This window comes from Zootermopsis nevadensis, unplaced genomic scaffold (genome assembly GCF_977971745.1).
Source record: "Zootermopsis nevadensis isolate Lab colony 2312 unplaced genomic scaffold, Znev_1.0 Znev_ptg000021l, whole genome shotgun sequence".
NCBI classification, from domain to species: domain Eukaryota; kingdom Metazoa; phylum Arthropoda; class Insecta; order Blattodea; family Termopsidae; genus Zootermopsis; species Zootermopsis nevadensis.
Genome location: NW_028259153.1, coordinates 7399835 through 7423095, shown reverse-complemented (window position 1 = coordinate 7423095; position 23261 = coordinate 7399835). Strand labels below are relative to the sequence as shown.

Here is a 23261-nt window from a genome sequence, read left to right as displayed (position 1 = left end):
GGCGCTGCAACCCAGAAGGCAACCATCTTCTTCCGAATAATTGTCTTCCATCTAAAATTTGCGAAATTTCACAGAGCGGAAAATGAGTCTAAAATTTATTTTAAATTATCCATTTAAAACAAACACTATACCACTAATAAGCAAATAAATAACGCGAGAACCGCCCTCTGGAACGTGTATTAGAGAAAACATTCCAGTTTCAGTGGAGAATGCGTAGGTTAAACGTAATGGGATTTTTGTTTCCAGCTTTCGAAAAGATCTGATGCCGACAGGATTATGAGCCCACCGTCTTGCTCCCCCGCGCAGCGGGGTTGCACCCCTAATTGTGGTGTTTTAGTGACTGAACGAGCAAAACCACTTAGTTTTGTTCCTTCACGCACGTCCATAAAGTACGCACGCCATGTGTTGTGGCACAGTGCAAAACAGAGGTATGTGTCGCTCTGCAAATCTAAGGGTGCAACGTATTGGAACATTTTGATTGTGTTCGAGAATAAAATATTTAGGAGAATGTCTGACCTTAGATAAAGGAAGTAGTAGGAGATCTGAGATAATTTCATTATGAGGATCTTTATAATTTTTATTCTTCGTCTGGTAGCATAACGATGATTAGATTGTGGCACAAAATACAGGCGGATTATACAGCGAGGTTTAGATGAGAACAAGATGTAATAAGTGAAAATAAAGGTTCCCAAGTCGGCGTGCATGAAGATCACAGCCTTCTGGGATATTGCGCCGTGTATTCTTGCAGAAGTTGGCAGGCTTCCCAGAGGTTGTAAGATTTGAGGTTTACACAGCGGTGAGTATGAAGATTTCTGTCTTCTGGGTTGTTGCGCTGTGTAGTCTGGTCTAGTCTGCCCTGATGACGGAGGCAGTATGACCTCTGAAACGTCGGTTAACATCGACCAGACTACACAGCTCAACAACCCAGAAGACAGAAATCTTCTTATTTCCAGAGGTTCTTTATCAAGGCTACGATGGAAGCAGTAAGAACCTCTGAAACGTCGGTTAACTTCGTTGAGATTACAGCGTGCAATATCCCAGAAGACTCTAACCTTCATGATATAACGGAATAACCATAGAAGCCATGATAAAGAAAGTGAACATTGTAGTGAAGGTATCTGGGAATACCACACCGAGTCATTTCTGATCGGAAATGCTTGTAGGTTCTTGTGTAAAGTTATCGTTATTGTTGTGCGGTTTTAACAAAGATTTAAATATTCGATAAAATTTAGTGAAAAGGGCCTATATAAAATTTCATGAATATCCGTCCAGCCCTTATGGAGTCGTTACACGCAGACAGACAGACGGAATAATATAGACAGACGGAATAATATATTGTCAAAGCTACTGGATTCAAATGAGCCTGGAAATGTTTTTTTTTCCAGACATTGTATGACTAATGTGATTTAAAGCATTGAGTTCCAGCCTTTCTTATTTTCTTGGACGTATCTGATGATGCATTCTTAAGCAAAATTGAAAGTTTGAAGAGGTAACTTAATTTGGAATCATACTGTATTACTACAGAAATTCGGTAGCCGTAGCCGTAACTGTAATTGTATTTCGTTTTGGAATTGTTACATAATTTTCCTGTTGTATTTTCTCCCGTGAAATGGTATTGACCACACACTCTTGCCATGAAAATTTGAAGTTCAATGATTAGATTATAAATTAGACGCTCACGGACCGAAAGTTGATTTGCGCTTGTTAATGTGGCACTTATATCCTCTAGAGATCCCTTCGTGTTCCAGCGAAACACTTAACCCGAAAATAACGCATGATTTGCGCCATTTCTCACATGCAGATATACGTAGGAACCATGCGTATGTACAGACATCTGTCTGCAAAATTGGCGTAATCCGTTGTTACGAAATAAAACAAGGTATATAATTTTAGATTTCAAGTTAAGAACGTCTCACCGGAACATCATGTATGCCCCATACTGAGGTCTGTTTTCCCTTCTGTCTGATTTGAATTCAAAATGTCATTATGATAATAAAATTCACACACACACACACACACATTATATATATATATATATATATATATATATATATATATATATATATATATATATTCGTGACTTTCCTTGGAATTAGGAATAAGAAATTTTTTTCTATGTTTTTATATCAATTTCAAGTTCATTTAAGTAAACCGTTACTTAGTGTTACTAGGTATTGCGTAGAAGTTCACAGTTCACGTCGTGTTTCTGAAAAATGCGGAATTAATTTTTACCTCCATTTGGTGAAAAACTATGATCACCTGCACTAACACGGGCAAAGATTTTATTTTAACGATTCACGGGCGATTTCAGCTGGATTTTTTCCATCATTGCTTTGTTTCTCTTTCTTTCTGTCTGCAAACAAAGCCAGTGCCGGACTCCGCTGTAAATAGTGCAATGAAAATAAAGCTCCGACATGTCTGTCTATTTTTCTGGTGGACACAAGTAGCCTATCATTTGAGGAAAGCCGCCTTTAATCATACGTCCAACAAAGTACTGTTTATCAATACCGACTGCCTGCTACATGACTGAGGCGTCTTGTCCCAACAGGATTATAGTTTTTGTTTGAAATATTAATAAGTAAAATCTTTCTTAGCCTCTTTTGTTTCCACGAATGGCGTACGAACAATTCAGAACTTGTCTCATTTGAATTGGATCTCACTTTGTACTGAAAATTGATTTTTCGAATATTGAATTTGGTCCGACAGAAAATCACGTTGTTCACAAATGACGACGTCATTGATTTAAAAGGAGACGGCCGTGGCATATTTTAAAATGCTGTCCGTGTTTTCGAATGGAGTATGTGTGTGTTTGTGGGTTTAGAGGCGCGGTAGCTCCTAAGTCTACTTCCGCCCAGGGGGAGTCCAATACTGCACACGGTACATCTGCTAATCTGACAGACATTCTGTTGAATACTCGTCTGTAGAGAGCCTTGGTAATTAATTATAATTTTTAGGATTCAAAAACCAACAGATTTGAAGATTTCCGTCTTCTGGGTCGTTGCGCTGTGTAGTCTGATAGATGTTAACCAACGTTTCAGAGGTCATACTGCCTCCGTCATCAGGGCGTTTCATGACCTCTGAAACGTTGGTTAACATCGACCAGACTACACGGCGCAACAACCCAGAAGACAGAAATCTTCATATTTTTAATTGCCCTGATGACGGAGGCAGTATGACCTCTGAAACGTTGGTTAACATCGACCAGACTACACAGCGAAACAACCCAGAAGACAGAAATCTTCATATTTTTAATCGCCCTGATGACGGAGGCAGTATGACCTCAGAAACGTTGGTTAACATCGACCAGACTACACAGCGCAACAACCCAGAAGACAGAAATCTTCATATTTTTAATCACCCAGATGACGGAGGCAGTATGACCTCTGAAACGTTGGTAAACATCGACCAGACTACACAGCGCAACAACCCAGAAGACAGAAATCTTCATACTCACCGCTGTGAAAACCTCAAATCTTACACCAACGGATTTCTTTGTCCTAGATATTTGTGTTTATGTGATGCACACTTTGGTAGACTTATTTTAATACAGTTGCCAGAATTTCAATTTGAAATTCGGGCACTTGGCTGTTGGGGTCTTGGGGGGATTGTACTAAGTCGCTGATGACAACAGCAGGAGATGGAACAGTGACAATGAAAGCGGACGTGATGCTGAGCCAAGAAAATGCAGTTCGGGTTTTTACGTCCAATTTCCATAAGTTTCGTTTTAATAACTTGTCCCTCCTTCCCTACTAGCCAAGATTCAATGCAGAATCCTTGAATTTTAAATTTTATTCATGTGGTATCCCAAATAAGAATTCCTTTTAGCACAGTTACAACAAATTCTGGATTGTGACTGAACGGTTTGGTTGACAGTAACACTGTAGCGTAAAGTTAGGTGATAACTCGGTTTTTGAATCTTGGGTGTTGGATTCATGCCTTTCATAGTTTTTATCAACCCGTTTAAGTAGATTCTGGTGTGGTAACTTGAAATCGACCACGGCAGTCACGCTCTGTTTTGTAATCATTATTCATGATGGTATTCAAATTTAATCCGACACGACGTACAGACCTATATAGTCAGAGTCGTCGAACAAATTAATATTTTTCTCGATATTTCATATGTGTGGTTTACAGTTGGTTTCCTTACGAAAACTTTGTATATATTTCCTATCTGATTGTTCTGTTGCACGTCAGCTCCTCCGACTATTTGAGTGTCCAACACAACAAGCTTCTCATTAAATAGTATGTTTAATTCATTTTATCTCTAGTATATGTGTACATCTTTTATTTCGGAAATTTAATATTTTAAAATTAACACGGTAGGCAAATTTAGCATTCGGGAGGTTATAAACCTACATTTTCTGCATAACAAATTTGAGTGAGAGGCACCTCATATGTACCTACGCGTGACCAATCTGTCATTCTGTTTCTGAAAAGTTGCAGAAAGTCCGTATGTCTATTTTCTGTCTTGCATACTCAGTAAACACTCTGCTCTGTGTTCTTGTGTAAAACCAGCGACATTTTGTTTTCGTTTTGGATCGGATCGGCGTTTGCAGGACTAACCAGTTAGTGTTTTTATCACACTTTTTCTCTCAGAAAAAAAAAATTATAAGTAACTCAAGCATCTGTAAACCCATGCTTTACTTTGACACGCTATGAAGTATATCGGTGAAGAATTCAAACTTTCTATTTTGAGGGGCAACTGGACACCGCGGTTAGTCGCTGTCACACCTGCTTCCTCATCAAGAAATCCCTCACCTTCGAGGGCTCATATCAAGTTTACAATATTTCTGAGCCAGATAAATCCATTCCACATCCCACCTTTTCCCTCAAGATTCATTTTAACATTGTCATCATATCTACGAATATGTCTTTCCCCTTTAGGTTCCTCAACTAAATTTTGTAAAATTTATTATAATCCCCTTCCGTACTACATACCTTATGTCTTATATTCTGCGTGGTTCGGAGTATTTTTGAAATATTAACAATGTATACATTTTAATTTTATATTGTAATTGTACTTGCTTTCATAATATGAATCCTTAGTCAAACATGCATACGTGTTTCACTTTCATTAAAATAAACATTCACCGCTTGTGTAACAAATTTCCTATGAGACGAACACATAATTAATTAGTAACTGTTTGTGTTTTATATAGAATAAAGCATTTCAAATGAATTTTATTAAGCTTCTACAGGAACATAGGCAAAACAGTATATTGAACCTAGAAGCTGTACAGACAAAAGCAACAGGGGATAATTTGATATTTATTCGCGATAGATTGCCGAATTTATTTTATGATTTTCGATGACATAAGGGGACGGATGAGAATTCATTTCCAAAAGATCCCGGAGCTTCAAGTGCCAGTATTAGTTTTCCACTGACTCTGAAGGACGCACTGGATTTGTATCAGTTTTAAAAATTATATGAGTCCGTCATTTGGTCGTTTACTGTAATTAGAACTTTGACATTTATATAGAATCTCACCATTGCAGACTGAAGTTTCTTGCGCGAACACTTAACACTGATTAGCATCGACGCAAACTGGAGATATTTGAATGAACAATTTAGGACTTCAACAATGCAAGCCAAATTTTCTTGCATGAACACTAATTTTGAAAATTCAAAACTGTTTCATATTATCGCCGTCATCCGACAATGGAGAATTCCTTTTCCGTCCAAAGTTAGGTCTCTATTAGCTTCAACAGCCGTCCCTAACAGGTCCCTAGTTCCCGTAGGTCTGCATCTGCTACTGTTCGTTCGCGGAGACCTTCCCTCTGTATGAGGATTGCCAAACTCTTTGTCTAATAAGGGCCGCTCGGCAAACAGGCGACTCTTTTGGGAACCATCGTGTTTACGTAAAAATCACAACCGCCTACTTTTACTAATTTTAAGCTTAAGCTCTGCACATATTTTTCGTTCGTCTGTTTTCCCGCAAGCAGACACAAATGTGAATATTATTGAAACACATTTTCACTTTATTTAATTGAAGTATAAAATTGCCATAGGGCCTACAGAAGTAGGTATTTGAAACTTTAAATTTGTTAAATCTTGATACATTCTGGGTCGCACATCGCGTGTAATTTGAGAACTTGGTGGGCACATTAAACACCGAAGAGGGCCCAATGGGGGCAAGCGAGATGCGAGCACAGCATTCGACTGTTTTGTCTGTTCAGATTTAACAGAATCATTTTTAAAATCGCAAATCTCGTCACATTCTTCGAAAGTCTCGTCAGTGAGCCCTATCCCTCGCCGTATATTATGCAGTGCAGTCTTTAAAATCGGATTTAACGCGTAATTTCAACTACGCCTTGATTTCCCAAGTGCCCTTCAGGTTTAATGACTAAAACTTTGTATGCATTTTTCAGCTTTTTTCTTTACGAGCTTAATCTATAATTAAACAACACCTCTTCTTTACATAGGCATTAGGAATTTTCCTTTGAATCCCATAGAATTTTACGCCAAAATGCACACAATTCTCATTCCTAATTGGATTGTTCAACGTTACTACTGGGTTTTGTGGATCAGGTTACATTTTGATATCATTGTCGTGCCTTTGAAATCCGCGCCCCTGTATTGATGTTGCTGTATGCATAATCCTAACGTTTTAAACGCAGTGATAGACTGCCCGAAATAATAATTTTTCTTCAACCGCAACAAATGCATTATGGTATGGGTTGTGTTTGTTTTGACTAACTACAGAGCGTGATATTCTCGGCGCTTCGTTATACGCGCGCGCTACCTGCGCGACACCTAGCGATGGTCGTCCACGATTTGCAACTTCTCTCGTAATGAATTGACTGAAATTACGTTTCAGAATAACAATCAGTATCAGCGGCTTTTCGAGGCTGATTAGTGTGATAAATTTGATGGAATGTTGTCAGATTTCTTTCCCAGTGATGAGTGTACACGCAGCGTGGATGGAGCAACGGAAATATTGACACAGGTCTATTATGGTTTAACATTTTGGCTTTCAGATAGAACGCAGGTAGATAGAAGGTTCTCAAATGAGTGACAATAAGAATTTTCCGATTAGCATAAATTTTGGCACAAATACATTTAATTCTGATTACCTTTCAGTGTTAGAATGGCTTCCAATTTTGTACGTCGCATTGTAATCCTTTAATCATTTAATTTTCTTCTTTGGAGGCAATCTCTTTCTTCCTTCAGTGCGCTCTGGTAACAGTGATGGATTGCTGACATTAGGCAGATAAACATTTATTCTGGTTCTGCGCACCTAGAGATCTGGTCGCCAAGATCGGGAGATTTGTCTTCAATCACTCCGTTTTGTACTGTCCCCACGCAAAGTGAACATTCAAGGTTCTTTCTAAACGAAGAGGCGCTATAAGAGATCTGCCTTGTCGGACATTTATCATCCCATCCAATGCTCATTCATGGGAAACATTAACTGCCGTCTGTGGTAATTTCTAGGCACGTAACAGGCACCATTGTGAAAGTAAGGCATGTTAAGGGTCTGACCGATCCAGTACTGGGATAGTGGTTTTGAATCCCACGCGAGACATAGCTGGTTTTTTTTTCCGAATTCTTTTGACGTTTAAAAAAAGTAAAAATTAATCATTACAAATATATACGAAAACTTCTTTAGAGTCGTATTTTCTGCGTGTAGGATATAAGCTAATACGAAAAAGTTTTTTAATATTTATGCTAATATAGGTTATTTAAAAATGTAACTTTGTGTTACCGTCAAAAGAATTCGATGTTTTAACTACAGGACAGTAACAATAAATGTATTATTTTGTGTTTGCAGAATACGCATGCGCAAAGCTGCGCGGCCAGTTATCTAAGTGGTTGTGCCTCGGTTAGCGTCGCGACGTGCCTGGGTCAGGCACTCAGTTTGCCGAGAGGAGGCTGCCAGCACAAGTGATGACGTCACGCCGGTGGGTGCATCTCCTTTAGCACCGACACTTGTTGTATTCTGGTGTGAACCTCCCTTGCACCCGCAACCCCGCAGTTTACAGTTTATTTCGTACTCATTAAGACTGACGAGAAGTTAATGCAGAAGGAGTGTTTCGTTTGACGAGCAAGTTTCAACCTTTGGATATATTTTTACGAAAAATGTGTGTCTCTGAGAACCTTATATTTGTATTTAAATAACTGATCTGGTTAAATGATGTGTGAGTGTATAAGTGACTGAAGGAACAGGTGTGATAAGTAAAATTCTTACGTACTGCACGCTAAAATAGATGTCGCAGTCAACTGAAATAGTTATGTTTTGTCGATGTGAAATAACGAAATACAGTTTGAATTACAGACATGACATTATACTCTGTCAGTGTCTCAGTGCTAAGTTGTATGATACTGTACTTGAATTTAAACTTTCAAAGTAAATTAAATCGTTTTCTTTTTATTAAACATTTAATATTTATCAATGTATAAAAGTGAATACTATTCCGTGTTTTGCATAATTCGTAATTTCTCAATGTTAATCTAGAAATTTAAAAGGAAATAAGTGTTTTGAGTGATTAAAAATGAAGTTACAGTAATATCGTTGTTACATCATTCGTACCTGGTGAACACAGCAACTCAGGAACTGTATTGATGGTTAGGCCTACTTGCAAGTAAAAAGTGAGTGTTTTTTACTGCAAAGCGGGATGTATAATACAACCAACTTTCCCTCGCCAAGCGCATCTGAAATATTAGTGAACTCTTTTTGTAACAAAGATATGTATGTGTTTTAATTAACAATTCTCAGTGTCCGAACTGTTCTAACAGAGTTTTTCCTGTAGTTCCGTATTACGCGTTTCAAGTGAATTATTAAAGCGAAAGGCCTGTAATAGTAATTAAACAGGAATTTTTCGCACAGTAGTGGAGAGTTGTATTTTTTTTTTACAGACAAGTAACTACAGATGTAAAAGTGGAATTTGCATGTGCTACGGTGTTGATATCAAGATATACTGAAGCATCATTTTTATATTCGTGTTTTTTGTGACGAGGCGCAATTCAATCGTTCAGAGTGACTCGGACACCATTTTGTAAGAGAATTCTTCTTGGACCTGAAGACAGGGCTACTGGTACCTCAACAAGTAACAGGATGTATTTCAACTACTCAGTTATCGCAGTTCGACTTCTTGTAATCTTCGCATTAGCAGCGAGTTCGGATGCCGCCAGAGACAGTAAGTAATAATATACAGCATGTCCAAGAAATTCCAAGCTTTTAGTAATAGTCTGTAACATGCACATTTATATTGTTCGTTGGTTTATTCATCTTAGGAGACATTTAGAGAATGAATGCGTTTTTCAAGTACATTAGTTGTGTCTGCGTGAAACAATTCTGTCCCGTCATTCCTGAGCTTTCGAAGCTGCCACTGTTCTTAACTTATCGACACTAAAAATGTTGCGTTACCGTAGAAAGATAACAACGGAACTAGCTGTTTACTAAACACCAGTCGAAGGATGTCCTTTATTTACGTGATAATTGCATAGAGCTGTATCTGTTCTGAAGAATGCCTTCTACGATATGCGTCGTGTAGTCTGGTAGTTTATCGAGCGTGTAATATCACTGATATAGATTTTCTCAAATAAAATTATACATGGCATAAATTATGCTTTATGATTTTTTCATGACATTTATGTAAAATATTTTAAATATTTAAGTATTACAGTCCGATGTCTGTGTTATTATTAGGTTTTTTAAAAAAATGTGTTTGTATTTTCAGTAAATGTGCATCAGTTAAATGTAATCCTTGAACTCGCAATAAAGACATCGGTGTAACGTATGCACTCAAAACCGAACGCGCACTTTTTACGCTCATGTTCTAGCGATTAAAGAGAATTTGAAGTCTTCGGTCTTCATTAAAGATTAACAAAAACTGAGAAGCACTTAGCGTTGCACTGGTACCTTTTATATTTCTGAAGGTCTGGAGCTTAACAACGTTTTAACAGCACTCATTTTACTAGTATGCGTGTTTATAGTAACTCCCCACATCTGTTTATAATTAATTCTGAAATAATAAATATTTAAACTTCCAGTAGAACTGCTTCAATGGTAGGATAAACCAAATGGAGTTTTTCTCGTCTTATCCGTGGACCTAAAACCCCATTTTCTGAACCTGCTTCTTCACCGACCTGTAACTTTAATAATATTCAGAAAAATCTTGGATGCTTGTTGTTGTAAAAGACTGGCTACAAACTTATTTGAAATACAACGGTGAATTACGTATTTCGCGTATTCCCCCCTTCCCGTTATCGGTTCCGTACTTTTATCATTTCGGATAACTTCACACCTTGCTTGATTTTCCTCGATATTTTTCCATGTTCGGCTTATATTTAATTTCGGTGAAATTGCATCTGTGAATGCCGACGTTGTCGAAAGAAAATTTAATTTGAAAATGAATCATCATGATATGGGAAATAGCAGTTAACATAGTATAATATAATAAATTGTGTTGTTATCAAATTGGTATTATTGTCTGTATGTTACGTGGAGTACATCAGATTTATCTCTTGACTAAAAACGTATCGAGTTCTTGCAGGCATGTCTCCTGGTACACGTAATGCATTACGTCGTCTCTTTGTGTATTTACACTAACTGCTTCATTATCTTTGCTTATCCGTAATGATAAATGACATCCATTTATGTACCGCAATTTGTATAACTCATACAGCAAGATTTATTTTCGGTTTTATGGTAACAACGTTAACTTTACTCGTCTGGTCTTGGAGACTATTAATTTGTTGTTGTAGTTGGGCTTTTGTGACAAGTACAAAGCATATAATAAACTGATGACATGTACAGTAGATGATAAAGTATGTAATATTATGCCAGAACCTTTTGAAAGAAACTCGGTGACATTACCTTCTTCATCATGTGCTTTACACACAGAGTATTTATGGATGTTGTGCGATTATCAGAATAAACAGCAATTATTTTCTTAAGTAGTCATAATCAGTTGATATTTGTAATGTAGACTGTTTTAAGTCAGAATGGAGCGAGTTGGTGGTATCTGTAGCGTTTATGAATGCGATTATCTTGAGTAAATATGTTTGGCCTGTTTATTACAAGATCGTACAGCAGAAACGAAAAACTTGCAACTGCTTGGACACACAGTTCTCCTTGCATGATATTGTCTTAAAAATGCAGATATTATATGCGAGGATTCTTGCCTTCAGAGGACAGACATACCTCCATTTTTCAGTAAGCGTCCTTTGATTTCTTTGTGCCCTGACGTCTCGCATTTTATAACAGTGAGTTAATCTGATACTGTATGAATATATATGAAAACAGTCGCGTTCAAAATGTTACTGCAATCCGTCATTTCCAGGTGACAAATGCCAGTTGTACGTAATCGTTAAAATTACATATACTGCAAGAGGGGCATAACGCACCCATTTTATGCTTTCACAAGAAATGTTTTTTGACGTCAATTACAAGTGGCTACCTATGCTGCAGTGTGACCCAGAAGGTCATATTTGCCAACAACATATCGTGTCATATGACCCGGAGCTAGTTTAATCTAATCTTAATTATCAAAACCTTGATGTTCTTATTTCGTTTAATATTTAACGTTTTCAAGGTGGTCTTTCACTGTTGACTCCTGTACTTTTATGTTATGTGTACTTGAAAGATGCATTCGACGTTTCGGAGAAACGCGCTACTTCATTTTCCTTGTGTAGAATGTACAACAATATTACACGATGGACTGTAGAAGATGATTAGGATATTAAGGATGAACCTACAGCTTCAATCTTGTGGGTAGACGTTTTTACAAAATATAAGGCTTGACAACTCAGAAGACTACGTCCCGATTTATTATGATACCGTCAGCTCTTATATCGGTTATGTATATGGCCGGTTTCCGGAATACAGTCACACAAACCTCATACAATTTTTGTTCCAGCTATCGGGGCCCCATATGCAATATTCTGTATTCTGCTTTTTCTAAAATAAACATATGTAATATAAAATCGAGGCAAAACCAGTATGCTAATGTTTACCTTTCTTATTTCGTCGTACTTTTTCGTCTCGTCTTGAGACGTTTTACCGTAAAATGTTATCTTAACAAATGCACACGTCTTTATTGATCCAGAATATAGCCTTCTTACGGTGGCTACGAATAAATATAAGACTTTTTACGAAAAAAACTCACAATGGGTGGTCTTTGGGACTTGGGTCTTTGGGGTCTTGACAATTGGGTGCTGGTCTAAGAGAGTAACAGTTTTTCTCTGCTTAAAATACTAAGCGTTCTTCTGTGGTACTATGGTGAATATGGACAAAAATTCATGATGATCTTTTGACACGACCATGTTCCCAGAAATTTTACGTGTCGATAATGTAAAGAAAAGAAAGTTGTACTTGGAAAATTGAAGAACGTCTAGTGTTTTGCGTCACAGGTTTGACGTTTATTTCTTGTAGTCTGCTTGAGAAATGTTAAGAATTGTCTGTGATTGAGTTACTTTATTGATTGTACTTTTCAACTAATCTAGTCACCTGCCAATAAAATATCCCTACTATCACAATTTTTCTAAGTGGATTTAATCTCAGAAGTTGGTTTTGTAACGAACCTGACATTTCTATGTTCCTATCACGAGAAAAATCATGTTTTGATGATCACTATTGGTCATTATAATTGCCAAGTAGTTAAACTCTCTGACTTTCATTCATGAGCTATTCCATTCGATTGAACAGAAAATTTCTTGGTTTTCGTCAGTCGCTTAACAAATGTGGCCTGAGTTTAAACCGTAACTGGGTTCGATCTCAGGGCTGTTACTACAGGAAACTTTGTGACCATGGGCATCCGACCGCCCGAAGATGGCAGTAAATCCATCTTTGGATACGTCGAATTCAATAAATGCACGTTAGAAAATTTTCCGTCTCCAACTTAATTTTCTCATCATGAATGAAAAATTTTAATAAAACTCTGAGAACGTTTACAGCACCCATTGTGTTAAAGCAAATGAAGAATTGGTATTCTATATTTCTTTTGCGATGAGACCAATTGCATAATTGGGAACTCTATAATTCATAGTCTTCACGAAATATTAGGTGACGACCCTTAAGGGAAGAACCAATTGTAAGAATTAGAATAATAAAGGAAGACATTATTAAAATTGATCGTAAGGAAATAAGGTATGAGTGTATGAAGATATCCGCTGGGGGACACTTGCTAAAACTGTAGCGAACGTTTGGGAATTTATTTTTCCTCGATAAGAATTATGCGTCATGGAGTTATAAATTCTTTGCACTACGTGTCTGAACTCACAGTATCAATGTCTGTGTGTCTGTCCGCCGAAAAGTTTTATATGATCAACAAATTACTGGCTATTCATGAAGTTCGATATGAATGGTCTACACTGAAAGTTGAGCGAAATTAAATTTGTCCTGCTCACTCCAGTAGAACCCGTACGTTATATTCAGCTAAATTAGTGCTTTACAAAATTTTCAGAATTATTTCATCGTACAATAAATTACGTGTTCTGCATGATATGAAAAGTTGAGCGTAGTAAAATTGACAGCTTATATTTGAAACATTCTGTGATATGATTTATATTTAACGAAATAAAAGGAAAATAATTCATGCTTGTGTGCAGTGGGGGTCTTTACTGTTAATTATCTTTGTCAACAACAGTATTTGTGGCTGTATGAAGTGAATTTTAATTATTTTTTATTACTCACTTTTCTATCAGTGGATTTAAATATAAAATAAGTGTGTATCAAGGTACAAAATTTCTAAGAATACATATGGAAAACTTGTCTTATGTACCTCATCTTTCTTCACTTGTTAGAAGTTATTTTCCATGGTTGAACGAGAATGGCTTTAATTATACCGCAGAAGGATCGAAGTTGCAGCAAAAACAATAATGAAATATACAGCTCTGGCGTCGGAATTGTCTGAGCCATGTTACCCAGTGTCTGGATAGAATGATAAATTCCTAGTCTTTTGGGCTGACCGCAGCAGAATAGTAGCGAATATTTATGTGGATCCAAGCTACTCTTTGCTTTCTACGTGTATTTGCTCTGATCATGTTTTCTGCTTAGCCCCCGTATCGAGGGTCACAGTTCACGGTTTTTACTTTTACAAGCAAATCCTTATTTTGTCATTTCCTCGTATTTGACTAAATTACCTGCTTAAGTAATTAATTGACTGATTGGCAGACAGAGGGACTGGCTGACTGAGAAAGTGATGGACTGGCCGAGTAGCTAGCAGAGTGAGGTTTTAACTGAAACGTTTGACGTATTGAAAATCTCTGCCAATGGAAACTGTGCATAGAGATGTATTACTAAATTGTAGAATTGCTAAGTAATAGACAGTTCTTGTTAGAGTCGTACGTAATACACACCGAAGCTTATGTAAATATTGCTTAAAATTTAGTTTCTACCACAAAGAAAAGATAAAACACACATAATTATTATTACATTGTTAGTGCTGTTTAAAGAAATAATCGCTATTTGCTCTGAGAGTTATGCGATACCCTGAATACAGTCTATGGACAACGCGGAGTCATAGAGGTGGTACATATAGTTACCACTGGGCTTTAATGTGTTAAATGATTTGAAGGAGAGTAGGCATTAGAGTTCTTTTTTTCCAGTGATTCTGTTTGTTATTGAGTCCGATGGTTGTTTTGAAAAGCAGACCGGCGAGGAACCAAAGACGATGAGCCATTGGCCGACTTCATTTATACTTGCCTGCTGTAGTGGCACTCAAGTGTCCGGTGCTAGCAGACATTATGCACACGAAACCCTTCGTGACCAATTTGATTGTCCTGAACTGGTCAGCCACTCGGAAACTTTACGGCACGATTAGGTTTCTGCGAGATTTCCAATAACTCTGAGTTATATATTTACGGAATCACAATAACTATAGATTGTATTAAATTAAGTTGAAAAAAGAGGTTTATGTTACAAATGCGACTAATGAAACGCGTATTAATCAGGCTGAACTGTGAAACATTCTACCGAATGCGATAATGAAGGGATATGTGTGTTGTGCATAAGACATTTTTATTTAACTCAGAAATTGTAAATTACAGCATGCACAGGTTTGTGTTTCATTTTCTAAGATAAGTATAGCCGAAGACCATATCTCCAGACGCATTGCCTTGGTATGTAAATTATACAGCACTAACGCAGTAATATTTGAACGAACTTCATGGTATAGGATATTTTTCAGGAGCTAATAGTTGTTTAGCGGGTCTCTAAATTTTCACGCCCCAGTTCTTCAAGAGTAATTTTAATATTAGTTTTTCCCTGTTCAGCAAAGTCATTTAAGATGTCTGATTTATTGAGAGTTTGTGTCCTGTTTTTATTTCCGCGTGTGTACTACGTTCCTTGTTTCTGGGTTTAATTATTGTGATAATCAGTGAAGAGTACAGATTATGTACTTGTTCGTTACCGATTCTTAAATTCACCAAACTTCTATCCGAGGAGAATATTCGGATGTAAGTGAAAACGACAAAGAGCCTTAAGAAAAGTAAACAATCTTTAAGTTGGCTGCAAAATGTCTACTACAGCGAAGCGATTTGAAATATTGTCTTGTGTTCGGCCTACTTTGCAGGGGATTAGAGAGTAGTACAGTTGCAGCAGTTCTGTTTACCGGTTGACAGCACAGTTCATCAAAATTGCAGCTTTTATTTCGTGAAGCAATGCTTTCAAATTGCTTCCCTTTTGTACCTGGTATCACAGCCACGCTGTTTGATATACATGTTTTATGCTTAGTAAGAGAAGAAAATTGTAGTTGAAAGAGAACATGGGTACTTAGTGTATAATTAAAATTTCTATTTGCATATCTTGCTTTAAATTGCTAGTTTCATTCCTAATTCGTTTGTGTAAGTGAAATTAATTCAGACTAGTAATGTCTACTAGTCCGAAACTTATGACGAAAGCGTAAAGCGTTGAGATTCGGCTTCTCTTTTCCAGAACTTGACATTTAAGTATTGCTGTATTCCATCTTTTATGAAACATTTGATATAGCGATTTTAAATATGGGACATTGATACAAGATCCTGCACTTCAGCTACTGTAAGTTATTGTTTTGAGGTCGGGCATCTGTACCTAAGAATATACCTAATTCTCATTATAATGGGAAGAGACGATCATTTACGAGCGTATCTGAATCTGTAGGTTCTTTCTTGTTCATAAACCAGTTTAAGAAATGCCTACATTGAAGAGAACTTGAGATAAGGAAATACTTAAATTCCTCGAAACTTTATCTACATCATGCAATTACTGCATAAATTCATATTCTGCATGATTTCACTTTTAGTGAGTTATTTTATTTGTACGAAAACGGAAAATTGCACTTGAAATAAACTATAAGTACGTAGATGCAGTGTATCCGTCTTCAGGACTAAAAGTCGAGAAAATATTTTCCTCCTGAACGTTGGTATCTACCGACAAGTACACACGGTATTAAAACCACGAATATCATAGATTCTATTGTTTAAAGGACAGGAAATACATACCAGTGCTTCGAAACGCTGATAACACGAGTTGGAGATACTTCGTCTGGACCTCAGCTTTGGCTTCTCCGACGACTTTAGACGTACTATTAGCTGCAAGAATACTAGCTGTTTACCTGTCGGTGTTACTCCACTCCAATATATAACGGTTGAGGAGACCCTCGGAGAGGGCATTTTTTAAAATTTATTACGTACATAAATCTAGATTCTACCATAGATTACGTCTGCTTTTAAAATACAAATTTCCGAAAAGGATAAAGCTATTGTTCTGCCCCTGATTGTATACAATGTGATAAGACAGACACACGGCCACTGCCTGACATCCGTATCAATCTTGAAGGGGTTTCCCGGATAAATATGTTTTCATCATTTCAAGACTAGTAAAATAAAATAGGGCGTGTATCTTATATCCATTTGTTTCTTTGATGTCATTTCACGTTTCATAGTTCTAGAAACTTGTAATGTATACCTAAGTAGCATACGAATGAAATAATCGGAACTAATTTCCCAATGTACAGCACGTAAAAAGGTCTGTAAATCAGAATTTGTCAAGCAGCGCGCATTAATAATGTAGATGGATGTGATAGACAGCGAGTTTCCAAATGGAAGCTCGTCTTACCGGAATGATTCATTACGTAACATAACGATGTCGAAAAACAAATTACTACAGTCGACAAGTTAATACTTCTCGTGTGTTAGACATATCATATCGGGACATCTGCTGTTGGAGTGCTACTGTAAACTGCTCTTTATCTGATATCTTTTTTAAACTTGTTCCTATTTTACTTTATTCCCATTTTAGGGGCGTTCGCAACTATAAATTACAAAAATAGGCGTCTGTCTGTCCGTATATAACAACTCTAGAACGACTGAAGGGGATTTTATAAAATTTGTTATTCTACATTAATTTGACAAGGTTCAATCATACCAGACACATTACATGAAACCCTACAAGTGATTGGTTTGGGAATTCCCGTCCGGGGAATCGAAAACTGAACAATTTCAAAGTGGGGAGTCGAAATCGATCGCATAATTACGAGCGGATAGCCGGAAAATATTCCGGTGTGACGTCACCAATGAGTCGGACAGGCAATCGGCACACCGCGTAGAAAAAATGTTAATTGACCCAAATAACGCTGACATCACAGACGATATTCTCAAAGGTAAAAGGTCAGATTCTGGCGAACTGTACGTAATTCGTACGCTAAGCGTACATTTCTTAACAATTTCTCTCTCTCTCTCTCTCTCTCTCTCTCTCTCTCTCTCATGAATTACTTCCTGTATGTTCAGTTCCTTTATTTTTCAGACGCCTAGAACTGAGTGTGGAGTCCGTTATATTCGGTTTGACGTATTAATAGTAAATTAGATATAAATTATTGAACGTGGACAATCGCCCACTCTCCGCTCAGGGGGCTGCCTCTATTCCACACTGCACGTGATTTTTCATGTTGCACGCTCAAAAACGTCCACGATTTTCCTATCGACTTTCTGTTACCTTATTTATTTATTTTTCTTCAGGCTGGAAGATTTTGTCTTGGATATGGGCCCTTTTATGAACTCCACCAGAAGTTAAGAAATAAAGTAATTTAAAATTCTTAACATTCGCGAATGAATTATATTGTAATATTTTAACCCTTGCGATGCTACACACGAGGTTTGTCGTTGCAAAATCCTGATGTAAATTGATCAGTGAAAGAAACCTGTACCTCTGGCTCTCGAAAGTTAAAGATTTGCAACAATATTAATTTTACGCATGTTACATCTAAATTATCAACTCAGTGTTAAAATGATGCATCGCAAACACATTTTATGACATACAGCTTTATTTTTACTACGCCTAAGTTTACTGATCCTGAAATTCGTCATTATTTTTCGTCTTTCGTGACGTTGGTTCGTCACCCCAGCGATCCCATTCTTGATGATCTAATAGTCCGTCGGCTAGTCAAGAAATTGCCCACTCCTCGGCTACATTTTTATATAAATTTTTATATACTTTAACTAAAAGGGGCGAGAAAGGAATTCTTTCGAAACGTCGGTACTACTAACTATTTTGACACCGTGTTATGTGGTCCGCTGTGAAAGCCCTAACATCTCATAAGATGTGATTTGTTTCGAAACACCCTGTAATGCGCTTGTTAACATGAGGCCACTGGTAGGTTCCCCATTTTGACTACCAATTTTCATTCTAGGCACAAAATGTAGCGCAAACTAGAAGCAATCAGCGATTACAGAGGACGTTCCGTCTAGAACAGACCTTTACAGCAGTTTGTATCGTAACATTAAGTTGTTAAACACACAAATAATGGCGCCTAACGTGTTTCGTTAAAATAAAAATAAAGAACTTTCTACTTGATTGTAACAGTAAAACAACCATAGTAAATCGAGGTTAAAAAGTTTCGCGTGTTAGGTTTTTGTGCCTGAGTTAGGACTTCAGGCCACTTTTTCACGTCCTACATTTGATCCCATTTTGTTGTCTAACGCTAAGTCGTGTATTTGTTTGTTTGTGTGGTGACGCGCTGTGTCTGTTAGTAGGTGCGTGCGTGGAGGGTCATTTGTGACCATGAGTGCCACTTGTTACAGGCCATAGTGGTAAAGTTAGTGGGCTACGTTAACAGAGACTGTCATTACTGCTATTCCATTGTTAAGTTAAACTAATATCTTGCACAGGTACGTCTTATCCTATTTCTCATTTTATTTATATATCCTCTTGTTTATATTTTAACCTTTGTATTCAGTCTTACTTTTATTTAATTCTCTCTGCCTTTGTATCATTTTTATCCCCATATCTTTCTATGTGTTTCTTTATTAGTTTTTATCATTTTACACTGTGATGAGATATATTCATGATGTTAAATCTTAGAAAACTGTACTTTGAATCTGAAATTACTCTTCTCTTCAATTGTTTAAAAATAATTTTCTGCTATAATTATTATTGGTATTTTTTACTTTTATTTTGTGTATTTTATAACTATCTTCTTAAGAGATGTAATTAAATAGGCTTATTAATACTTGTTGAATTCACAGAAACGTTTTATATTTATTTAGACAAATTCTTCACAGAGAAGAAGGTTACAGATGTCCACTCATTCACTCATTCCGTCTCTTATCAATCACTTTCAATTTCCGATCATACTAATTATTATGCCTTTTATACATTCACGTAAACAATTCGTAAAATGTTCGTCTTATTTCTTTCTCTTTTTTTCGCCGTGTTTGAGTGGGACAAGTTTCATGTCTCTAATATTTGAATATCCTGTACAAATATGTCCACGTGGAGTAATGTTTGCAATAGTTGTCAAAGAAGCAAACAGAATCTACCCCATTAGCTAGCGGTGTCTCCCTCACTAGTCCCTGACAGACATAAACCCACTAAGAGCAGATCCGATTCTGCCAATGTTGATCCAACCCTCGAACACCGGAATGCTTCCGGCCTCTGCATTCCAAGACGATCACGGAGGGAAAATCCTATGGCATAGTTCGTTTGGAGGCTGGTGAATCCACACGGAATGCACCCCCTAACTTCTTTGGGGTAATGAATGACTGACAGCAAGGAGGGGTAGAGGGGGTGCATATGAAAGGGATGGTTGTATCAGAAAACAGTCGGTAAGCCGCATTGCTGCAGATTTATTGCGTTATTTTACTCCGTATGTAATCCATAAGCTATGAAACCACTTAAAGTAAAAAGTATTGAATTGATCTTTTGAAGAAAGGAATAAAAGATATCATAAGATGTGTGGTGGTTTTTTACCCTCACAGAAGGTAAATTTCTAGCCTTCTTTACAAGATTTTGCATAAAATAGTTTGTCAGTCATGTAGGTACACGCTGTTTCTATCCCCTTGTTCACTTGACATGCATTCGGGAGCTACCCAGTTTGAAACTCGTTCAAGTTATCTGCTCTCTTTACTGAAGTTCTCCTAATTTTTATCAGCCCCTTCAGAGCAAATTAAATAGTCCACACGCTACTCCCTCCAAATCTTTATCTATTTGCTTTTTATAATTAGAGTTCAATTTTATTTAAAGCCACGTAACTTACAAAGTCCAGACACTCTTTAAATGGTCCAACTATTAGTCATCGATGTGTATTTGTTCTCACGAAACAAGTCATGAGCAAACGGGCGGATTTTCATGAAATCTCGTATGAACATCATTCCACTGTAGTCTTTTCATATTCGCGTATGCACATTAAGTCATTACTGTTGCTAACACCAACATGGCTAAGATATGAAGGCATGATGAGGTCGGAACATTACTACCGTTACTTGGTTTATTACTCTAAAGTGTGTTATGGTAATAAGAATAAGCATCTTTCAGGTACAGTTCTTGTAAAAAGTAAAATAACACATTCGTCACACTAGATCTATACTTAGCTTTCAGCTTGATTTGCGCTGTCAAAATCCTTTACAGAGACATGTATCTCGGTATGAAATGATTTCTTAGGTTATTTAACTACGAATAAGCAACGATTGTCATATAATAACTGATCTCCTGGTTGGAGACTCCGCCAGAGCCCACCGGAGCATAATTTCCGTTTCTTTCTACCAGATTCGCCTTCGTCAGAACTAAATTTCAAAATTTTCCGTATCGCACGATCAAACCCACGCGTTCAGCCAAGCCTAACAAACAGTGGTCTTTTATCAGCAGTGGATTACATGCAATAGAGAGCAAGTATCCTTTTATCTGCATATCTGTCATAACCTGAACCATCGGCTCAATCGATTCAGTCGCACGATAATATTCATGTTGAAACACTGAACACGTGCTACAGCAAACTAACACCGCGGCCAATAAAATGAAGGTATAAAACACGACCGCTAGCTGAACGATGCGTTACTGTTTTTTCACTTGTCTTCTGACTTTACCTAAAGTTTAATATTATTAACACGTCGTTATTTTTTTTTTGTAATCTCCTTTGAAAATTCTGCAGGTCTACTATAAAAGAAGCCCCAAGGGTAAATATCACGAACATTTCCCACGGTTAATTTAAACACTTTGGTTTCTGTCACAAACATTTCTCTCCCTTTTGCCCCATTGCATTTCCCGCCCTGTTGCTCACACGTCAGTGATAGACTCCATATGTGACAACATTCACAATCAAAGCAAACAAAACTTTTCTCCCGCGGCACTTTGCGTGCGTGTGTGCAGTTGAGTGAAACGTCAGCATGGAAATGGAGACACCAAGTTCGTCATGCATCAGAGTGGAAGAAGGAAACATAAATACGTGGGCAAAGGGAGAAAAGAAATGGGGGGGGGGGAGAATTAGATAATTACGCAGGAATAAAAACATGTGAGTAGGAAAGAATCAGGATACAAGGAAATGTGAAGGTTGATTGAGAATTAAAAGAGAAGGCAAATGAGACGAAGGGACTGGAAAGAGGAAATTAAAGACAGAAGAAACTTCAAAAAATAAAGAAGATGAGAGAACAAGTAAAATAAACCATGTAAATGAAATATTTACCGATTTATAAAAATAACAAATGAATCTTGTTCTCAAAAACTAAGATTTGTTTTTCTTCAATTAGGACTCTGTGTTTGGGAGAATGTTAAACTCTGGGACCTAATGTTTGGGTATAAATTAGTTCCTACAAAGGTTAGAAACCTTTAAGCTTAAAAGTAATTGTCGTGTCTTTGCGTGTTTCGTTGTTTTCAACGATTTTAGAAAATCATGGGTAACTTTAATTGTTTAAGAGTTATTTGGAAAATACATTTTTTATTGGTAAACCCACACTAGAAAAAACGATGTATCTTACATATTGTGGAAAGGGTTGAAATTGTATAAAAGTTTACCTCAGGTCTCAGCCTACAGCTTCTTGTGTGGAGCTTCTGAATTGTTGTTAACAGAAAGTAATCAGTTAGGTGGAATGGGATGATGTCTAGGCAGGATGGACAGTCACTGCTGATAGCGATTTCGCCTTGGCCACTCCCCACCTGATTCAGATACTAAGTGGATTGTCTTGTAGGAGTTTGGGGTGATTGACAAGGGCCCGTCTTCTCGACTGGTAGCGCTCCCTCGGGTGCCATGGACACACGCTTCAACTGTTAGCCGCCCTTTTAACCCGCGCCCCATTTCAGCTGTCACTCCATCCCGGATGCTGTTACTTTATTTACTTCTCGTTTATCCGCGAATTTCCTACTTTTCCCCTTTCTTGAACTTTTCTTTTCTCCATCCACTTAATTTCGTCATTCTTTATGGATGTCTCGATCTCTTGCAGTTCACAATACCTTTGTGTAATAAACGCTACAAGACAAGGAAAGAATGATAAAACGTGGGACCACGGACAGACTGTCAGAAGTTTGGGAATCTGTGACATAAGGGACGTGTTTTTTTCCGTTATACACTGACGTGTTCAGGGCGTCTTCTGGAGCACGGTACATAGCCAGGATAGTCCAAATGTTGTTAAGCCAGCCTCAGAGGTTAGGATCACAGAAATGTTTGTCTCTAGTGTCATTAAAATCATACAGCCATGAAAATTTTATAAAATGTAGAATGGTTATAGAATGACAGTAACCACAAGAAGACCAAGATGGGACGAAGGACGAGTAACTGTAAGGAATGGAAAAAGTGTTACACAATTTACAATACATTGTTTTAGATTCGTAATGTTCGAGTTTTAATACGTAATTGAACTCCATGTCAGTTTACTTCATGCAAATACATTTCGCTGGAAACCGCGTCACACCATGCAGTCACCAGTTGTCTTGCAATTTCCGGAAGATAAAGGCGATATATCTTTTCGAAACGTCGCTTAATAGTATATTAACCAGTCATTACCGAACCCATTCACCTTCTCATATCGCTACATTAACTATTTTCATTCCGAGCTATCAATTAACATCAGTGTCTTT

General features: G+C 37.3%; 1 long non-coding RNA gene across 2 annotated transcripts in view; it reads left to right on the top strand.

The window, feature by feature from the left end:
* Positions 1-23261, top strand: part of LOC110836827 (uncharacterized) — a 234325-nt gene that overhangs the window by 157060 nt on the left and 54004 nt on the right. For both annotated transcript variants that reach the window (XR_015536152.1, XR_015536153.1), the window contains exon 4: positions 7770-9135. This is a non-coding gene — a long non-coding RNA (uncharacterized LOC110836827). The remainder of the gene's footprint in view (positions 1-7769; positions 9136-23261) is intronic.